Below are 9629 nucleotides of genomic sequence, written 5' to 3'. Positions count from 1 at the left end.
TGTAATACTTGTTGATTTACGAATGTTATTCACATTTTGAAAGACTAGTTGGAAATGTACCAACTAATCATAATGGTAGTGTTATCAATGACGCGATGACTTGATGACCCGAGGGGTGATCCTTAATGACGTAGTTGATGTTGGGAGAATTTAGGGTGTTTATTATTTATTTTTTAAGGTCGAATTCGTGGCAGAAACAGATATTCCCTCATTTCTCTCGAGAATTAAAGGATTTTTCCACTCTCGATAATTAAAATCTAACATTGAACAAAATCCTGTAATCCCCTCGCGACTGAAAGAGAATCTATATTTCCATGTCTAATGATTATCATTAGAGTATGTTCGACAATTCGTTTATGAATATGAAACATATTTCAAGATACAAAACGAGAGCTCCAAAATACTATCAAAGTATTACTAGCCCTAGGTTACAAAAGGGTAAGAGTAATCAAGGGAACCAAGGTTATAGCGGTAATCAAAAGAATGTAATCTAGGGACAAAGACCCGACATGGAAAACAGACATACACAACAAAGAACATACAGTAACTAAAATCATACATACAAAGTAACAAAAGTAAATGAGCAACTAAAAACTGGGAGCATGGACAAGGTGCACCGGTAGGGTAAGCGTCCTCTGCTTTTCTAGAAACACCCGCCTAGTTGCTCATAAAAAGTAAAGTCCGGGGTAGACAAACAAGGAAAGGAAAACTATGTCCAGTTGAATAAATCAGTTTTTCATGGTGCAGATGGATACACCATAATAATCCACGAGTTCATGATGACGACCATAGAACTTCTGTAGTGATGACTTCAATTTTGTAGCAACATAGCCCTGTTCCGGAAGCCTATTTGTTAGAGTTCTAGTGCGATACAAAAAGTCTGCGTAGTTTCGGCAAGATCTGACATAACGTATGAGTTGTGATATGAACACTCCATACGCAGGTGCTGAAGGGATGTTGCCACAGATGAAAGGAAAGGTTAGCTCGACATGTACAGTCATCATTAATACAAGTGTCAATTCGGGATCAACTGGTAACAATGCCAATAAAGTTAGCCACGATGTAATTATGTTACATCATTCGATAGGTAAAGACAAACACATAATAGGTTACTCAGAAATACAAATAGAAGTGACCAAAAATACACAACCTATACATTGCCTAATGTCACAAAGTTTTGTAATGAAAAGCTGGAACATGCGTCCACTGTCATTCTAAACGATGGAATAAATGATTTTAAGCATGTGTCCGTTGAAAAAGCTGTTCGGTTTTATGAAGAAGCTGTAAATTTATCTACTAGCTAAATGTGATTCATGTTTAATTTCTTTATTTACGTCGTGTTACTATGATCATTTAAATAAAAAAGTTTAATAAAGATTTTACCTTTTAATATGGAATTTATAATTTATCGGTAGTTACAGAGAGTAAAATACTTGTTGGTATGGCACCGGCCATTTATATATATGGGGGGGGGGGCTGGAATATTTTTGAAAAAAAATATTAATTTCACTTTGAAGAAAAAATTTTTAAAATATTTTTGCTGTTGCAAGAAAAAAATAATTGAAGTTGCTTAATGGTGGCGAAAAATAATAATGTTGCATTCTGTTTTACATGTAAAAAGGTTTAGGTAGAAAAAAAATATTAAAAAAAGAAAAGAAAAGGAGAGGAGAGGCATCTCATGTACATATAGTGAATGTACCATAAACTGCCATTCAACATTTAAATGTATGATAAAGTATGTAACAAATGTCTGTAATATTAACATTTTATGGTTTATAGTCGAAATTGGGTAGACTTTTTAACTATTGTTTGCTAACTGTAGTTAAAGACCAAGGAACTTATGTACGCATGTATGCAAGAATGCTCAGTAATGAACTAATTAAGGCGGCTGGAAACGTTCACTTTGAAATGAAAAAAAGAAGACTATGCTATATGTTTGAGCAATGAGAACTTACATCTAATATTTTAATGTGTTCTATTATTTAATGCGATGTCCAATGAGAACAGTCCCATACAATCGTACGAACTTATTAACTTAATAGTTGAAAAGTTCCCAAACAGGCACAACATAATAAGATCTGAGATGATGGCTTTATTGTCTTTAATGGGTATTTTGATCAACTTCAAATGTTATTTAACATTGCTAATAAGAACCTGAAACACATTGTGGTTTTAGGAAGCCTTAATAATAGGATATAAATGTCTTTTTTAATTGTAGGTCAATAGAACCAGGTAAAACAAGAGGGGGTCTGGCAGTTTTCATTAGAACAAAAATCATCTGGAATTTCATTAAGTCCCAATCAGAGCTGTTGTGGTTTAAATTGAACGGCATTTGTTTTGGTTTCGCAATAGATTTATATATTTGTTTTGTGTATGTAGCACCAATCAATTCCACTTATGTGAAAAATTCAGATTTAGATAAGCAGATTTTGCTAAGCTAGAAGAAGATTGTATTAAACATAATCTAAATGGTGATATTATGGTGATGGGTGATCTGCATGCACACATAAATTGGAATGAAAATAATTTTATTGTTAATGATTCTGATGGAGATTTGGACAATTTCTTACCTCATAATTTTATTTCTTACAGTCATCAATTATTTAAAAATACACAAGGTCCACAAATAACCAATAATTATGACAAAAACTATCTTGATCTTTGTATAAGTAATCAGATGAGAATTTTAAACGGGAGAAGTATTGGAGAGTCAGTTTGGAAGGCTACGTATTTTAATTATAACGGTGTTTCCATTAATGATTATTGTTTATGCACTGCAGGTTTTACAAAAATGTTCTTAATTTTAATGTTGGAGAGTTCCTTCCAAATACATCTGATCATTGTCCTATTACTGTTAGAATAAAACCGTCCATCAGAGAACATTCTTAAACCAAAACCACTCAGAGTAAAATGGTCCAAACTGGCATAGAAGCAGTTTATTTCTAATTTGAATGTTTTAAGTAATGATAAAATATTTAATCAAATCTCTATGTGAAAAGAGAATGTATAGAAAATAATATTATATAACAGTACTGTGCACAATGTTCAAGTAACTTCTGATGTAGACAGCATTGTTGAAAACCTTTCTGAAATTTTAAAAGGAGCTGTTCCTGGCTTTGGTACAAAATTTAAGCCTAACCACAAGAAGAATAGGAAGGAGAAGCCAGATAAATCTTGGCATGATGATGTATGTAAAGTTAAGTTAAGGTATATCAAAAGTCTTAGTCGCACTTTGTCACAGTCTCCATGGGACACTACCTTGCGGCATAAAGTGCATTTTGCGAAAAAAACTTTATAACCGTTTGATCAGAAAAAAATATAAAAATTTTAAGTCATTTTTTTAATTTTATGACGGATGCTTCAGAAAAGAATCCAAATGAGTTTTGGAAATTAGTTAACTCTGTTAAGGAGAAAAAGGATGACATCAGTATATATATTGACGCACACGATTGGCTGTTTTATTTCAAACATTTAATGAATAACGATTAATCGACTAGCTGACAACGATATACAGGATGTTTTGAATAATAATAATGAAGTGTTGAATAGTGATATCTCAGCTGAGGAAATAGTTAGAGCAACAAAGTCTTTGAAGAATAATAAATGATCAGGTTTAGATTGTATTAGCAATGAGATGATAAAGGCGTCTTCTCATGTATTTCTTAATTTATATGTTGATATTTTTAACTTGAAGCTGGATACTTGTACATGTATGCACCCTTCAATGTGGAGAGAAAATTTTATAAAACCTTTGTTTAGAGATGGGGATATGAATGATCCCTCTTGTTATATTGTATAGCTTTGTCTAGTTGTCTGAGTAAATTATTTACTAGAATTTTATTCAATAGACTTGAAGGTTTTCCTGAAAATAAATAATATAATTTGTTCAGAACAAAAAGGTTTAAGAAAAGATGTGGCTCCGTGCAGGTCCGGGTGTTAAAAGAATAGGCCTGCAACAGCACTAAGCTTGTCATAAAAGGCGACTAAATAGTGCCCACAGAGCAACTGGGATGTGTGCCCCAGCTGGTGGAACGGGGTACCCCTGGCGTGTTACATGCTGGGGTTGTCAGGCTATAATACGGAAAACCTGACCGCAAACCATAGTGGTGCACCGTGTTGGGAAAGATGCCACGTTCCTCGCACGTTAAAGAACCCTACTGTGGTATTCTCCCGGAGTAGGAACCATAGGACTCCGCCACAGGAGGCTAAATTGCCCGACCCTACCCACCTCTCCCTATTTCCAGTTGCAATCAAAATTTGTCGACCCCATTGTCCTTGTGTCCCATCCATTTTTCATTTCATAATCATTTCATGTTCATTTTATCATCAATTTCATGTTCATCGTCTGAATATAGCTGAAATATTGCTGCTCGGACGTTAAACCCCAACAAACAAACAAACAAACAAACAGAAAAGATATGAGAACATGTGAACACATATTTATAATTAAATCACTTATTGACAAATATTTTAACAAAAGATAAATATATTTATGCTTGTTTTATTAATTAAAAAAGTATTTGACACGGTCAATTGAAACGCTTTGTTGTATAAAATTTTTTGATTAGATATTAGAGGTAACTTCTTCAACATTTTAGAGCGTATGTATAAACAGATCTCATTTTTAGTTTCTTTGCCTACTATTTATACACAGATGTTGACAGAGTTTATCTAACTATACTCGCATTCGTACAAGTTATTGCAATCTTAACATTGAAAAGGGTAGCTATGTAAATTTTCCTGTTTAAAAAAGGGATATGTCAGTCATGTCATGAAGATATCGAAGATGAATTTCATTTTATAATGAAATGTGTTTTATTGATAAAGGAACGGGATGAACTCTTTGAAAATATTTTAGATATAGTTCCCTCATTTTCTTCAATGCCTGAAGAAGATCAATTTATTTTTTTTATTGACTTAGATGTTTCTAAAGTTATAATCTCTGATGGAAACAGAATGTACACTGTACTGTCAATTAGGAAAATAAACAAAACATTTAACCATTGTATTCATATTGCATGACTTTGTGTTTAGAGATTATTATAATAGTGCTAAAAATGGTCCAAGATAGATAACTCAATTCCTCAGCTGGGATATTACAACACATATTTTATATTACATTGATATTACAACACATATTATGACAGTTTTGGGTTTGGACAGTTGTATTTTAAATCCCAGTTACAGGTTTATTATCTTCACTGATACGGAGATTTCAATCGCCATCCTTTTAATCTGTACTGAACAGTGTGTGTTGTTTAAATTCTATTCATTTGTGATATATATTTTAGGATATATAGACACGTTTTCAGGTAGGTTTTAATGCATAGCTTTATTTATCATATTGTACTTATGATGTTAAGCTTAAGACATGACATAAAACTTTTATGAAAGGATTATTTAAGTTCGTTTCGGCTGGATAAGTCAATTGTTGCTATTGGTATTTAACGCTATTTCTTGCACACGGCCCTTAGGATGAATTTATTCATTAGCGGGGGTAATTCCTGTAGTTTTCAGTATAGTAGAATAGTCGAGGTTATGTAAAACACCCCTGTAGGAGATAATGGACAAAGCCGTCATGTGATCTAGTCATATGATCTGGGCATATAAAAGCAAGCGAGTAGCATGGAAATTTGTCACTTAGACCATCGAACATCAAAGTCGTATTTGCTTAAACTAGTGAAAGGTTAAAAGCGTGAATTTAAACAAGAGTAGCTTTATAAACTGCTGCATGGTTTGCGGAGACCTCATAACACACCTCCTTAAGACGTTACCCTTAACGACGTTACCCATAACGACGTCAATTCAGTTATCCTGAAGAGTCCCTACAGAAGGATGAAATCGATAGAATTATTATATTGTTTACTTATATTACTACTAGTTTTATTAATATATTATCTACACATGTGAAATCATTTATATTCATAACAAACTACAACAGTGCGTGTTGCTGGTCACACCACTCCATGTAGTCAGTGACTATACCTAGAGTTTCAGGGTTATACCATTCATTGTTATTAATGTTGTGACAGGTCATAGAGTTTTGTAATAGGTACAGCGGTTTGCGGCGTCATCATATCGTACTACAGCAGTGTGACTTGCTGGTCATACCACACCCTGTTTCATAGTCAAGTTTGTAGGTTTTATTTTGGTTGTCTCGTTAGTTATTTGGAAAATCGTTTAATAAGTTTCACGTCCGTAGCAAATCCAGGTAACCTTGTATATTACATTGATATTACAATACATAATTTGTATTGCATTGATATATTGATTGTACCTGTACTTCTTTATGTATGTATATATGTTTCTTTGTTCATTGATGATAGATCAATGTTTGGTCTTTATTTCAATAAAACTTACTTACTTACTTACTGTACATAAAATTTAAAGTCAATGTCATTCTAATTTTAAGCTGAAGAGCTTGAGGCGTCTGTTTTTTTTTAATTACGTACGATCAGTTCCATACAATGTGTGTGTGTTTTACATAAAATGTCTGTCATATATTAAAAATGTTCAGGCCTACTGTCAAAGGTTCATAACCGATCTGTATAATATGTTATTAGTCGAATACTATACACTTACCAGATACCAAATTGAATTAAGTTCTGGATCATTCCCTGCCTGATAAAGGAAGTATTTCTTCTTCTCTTCTACTTTGATTGAAGCCACCTATATACAGTATAGATGTATGTATTGGTTTGGTTTAAGATTGTTCTTTACAAAATATGTCAGAATATAAAAGAACTTTCAAAAGTAAAACTCAAAAAGACCATGAAATGGATCCAAACAAGGAGTAGAATATTCAAAATCCACAAACATGTAAATTAACTAGTAGAAAAAATGAAAACAAATAATGAATATTGCAATAAAACTGGAGTATTAATTATTTTGTTTTCGATTTGGTCTGTCACAAACGATATTTTTTTAAAGAAAATTGATTTGTCTTCAGTTTTCAAAATACATGAATTTGAGTCCGTAAATGAAGGCAATATCTTAAAGGGTATTGATTTCTTTCAGGGTATAAGTATATAACTTTCGAACTTTCTTCATGTTAGCATCCCAATCGTACGTTTTATTGCCAAATAAACATTTTTTTTTATCTTTTCTTGGATAATGACTAACTCTCAACCTGAAAGGAAGCAAACATTGAAAAGGGACTTTCAAACGCTTCTGTCTTTTTTCTACATGTTTCTAGTCCACAATAACCCGATACCCCAAAATCTAAACATAGACATAGAATGTTTCTTCTAAATTGTGATAATTCGAAATCTGCATAATACAAAGCATAATTACCTTATCTTCAATTCTCATTCTATCTACGAAGATGCTGTCTTCAGATAGGCTATGTGTGTCTGTGTCACCAGACTGCATTTGTAAGGGAGCTTTTGATCGGTCAAATGTCAGCTGATATACGATCTTGTCCGGAAGATTTAACTACAGTGAAATATCCATAAGCTATAAAATATGTGTGCAATGCTCATTTACCTGGTAATCCGATACCCCCCTTTTTGAGAATATGCACCTTTTGACATCCGAATTGGTTTGGATGAAGATTTAAGAAAAACATATTGGGAACATGTGATAAAAATTGTAATGGTTTCATCGATTGCTTAGTGATGTAGGAGGAGATACGGATAAGAGATGCATACGCCTCTATACAATGTATAAGAGAAGGATGAAAGCAAGGACGAAAGGAGAGAAACATCCCTTTCAATTTATACCCCTAATAAAAGTGGGAGAAGGTTACAACAACCAAAATTTATTAGGAACGTTTCAAGGACATATAAAATGAAACATATGGCCAAGCGGGAAGAATTCTCTGACAGACGAGATGACTGATACTACGTTGATGCAAGTGTGCTTAAAAGTTTAATTGATATTTTAGACGATGATCGTATTTGTTTTGAGGTATTGTCCGTTAAATCTACGGCGGCAGAACCATTATTTGTAGTATATTTAAAAACATGTGTTTGTCACATTTCTGTAATATGAAATAGAAAGTTTGTTTTTTTATTCATACAAATTATTGCCTAAATAATCTTTATATAATTCATCAAGTAATAACAAATAAAAACAAAAAGTCTGCAATGCCATGAAAATGAAACCAAATATCATATATTAAACAAAATGTTCATGTGCTTATCACGTGATGTTTCCTTCATGTCTGTTCTATCTTTACAGCTTGTGGAATATTCATATCTGTGAAATTGTCCAACATTCAATATGAGTTTATGTAACATAAATAAAATTACACTTTTTCAAAGTATATCAATATACTTTAAATCTTGAAAAAAGACCAAATATTGAGGAAATATTTATTAAGAAGGTAGACTTTGGGGTAGGGAAACTCTTTATATCATTGTTATGTTTACATTATGATCATTTTCATGAAGTCCCTTCAATCAAACATAATTAAACCGATCTAAGCTACTCGCATGCTTACACAATATTTGTGGAAAATTAATTTTTGATAGTTATATCCATATACCCATGCCTTACTCCTTAAGGAGTTAGACCTAAAGTAAGGGACACAACTTTTACATTTCACTGGAACGTTTGTATTCAGCATTTTACATCAATCTCATATAAACATTCTGTTTCAAATGAAAGCTTGGTAGGCTAAGGTGAAATCAAATATGATACAAACATATCACTGATTACAAGAGTTATCTCCCTTGCCATATGTCTACCTTTTTTAATAGAAGAGTTTGTACCTGGCCAGTAAGACTGAACTCGGGGTGTCTCTGTAGTATATCATTCAAGTCACTGTCTGTCGAGTCCTTGGATAAGGTTACTAAAATCGCGTTAGTGCGGGTACCTTGGTCATCTGGATCTGTATCGTCAATGCTACTACTTACCAGTGTGGCATACGTCACGAGAAAGACGACAAATGGAGACCACATTATTCTGACAATAAAATAAAGTTATTATAAAGCAATCCGCTGATAGATATTTTAAAAAGCAAAACCGAGTGTGAAAGTAAGCATGCTCATACATGTATAATGGTCTTTTTCAGATAAAACAAAAAAAGAAAAACAATGGTGTCAAAAATGTAAAGTACATGAAACTTTGAAAACAAAAGCAAAAAATAAAAAAGAATACAACAAACGTCATTATGAAAAAAACACAAAAAACAATTATCTCTAAGGATCTATTAGGAATATTGAATAACAAAACACATCGAATTCATATTTATATTTCAAATTAAGAAATACTTACAGAAGACCAGTTTTAGTTTGTCGGTTGTTTGTTTTAAATAGTTATAATGAAGTCGTCTTCGTTCAGATAATAGAACAAATAATACAAACCTGTGAAATTGTGGTACCGAAATGCTCTGCTGACTGCTTAAACTAGTGATTGGTAGGAAAGGTTTTATACTCATTATAAAGTTTCTACCTTGAGACACTCATTAAGTAATCAGTTCAATTTTAATGAATATTAAATTTTTAATTAATTCGGAATCCAACCAATCCCTTTAGTATACTTTAATTTATTCAAGGTGACTTTGAAATAAGAAGTACATGTACGTGTACTAATCGTTTTTCATACAGCTTATTGTCTGATATTTCCAATCTTTGTCTGCTGTTTTGATTATAACAAATAGTGGCAATTTAGATTTTGATTTTGAA

The sequence above is a fragment of the Perna viridis genome, chromosome 13, assembly GCF_037379345.1.
Source record: "Perna viridis isolate PV_CMFRI_1.1 ecotype Kerala chromosome 13, ASM3737934v1, whole genome shotgun sequence".
Taxonomy (NCBI): Eukaryota; Metazoa; Mollusca; class Bivalvia; order Mytilida; family Mytilidae; genus Perna; species Perna viridis.
The sequence above is the reverse complement of the archived record's forward strand: the minus strand, read 5'-3'. Positions refer to the sequence as shown.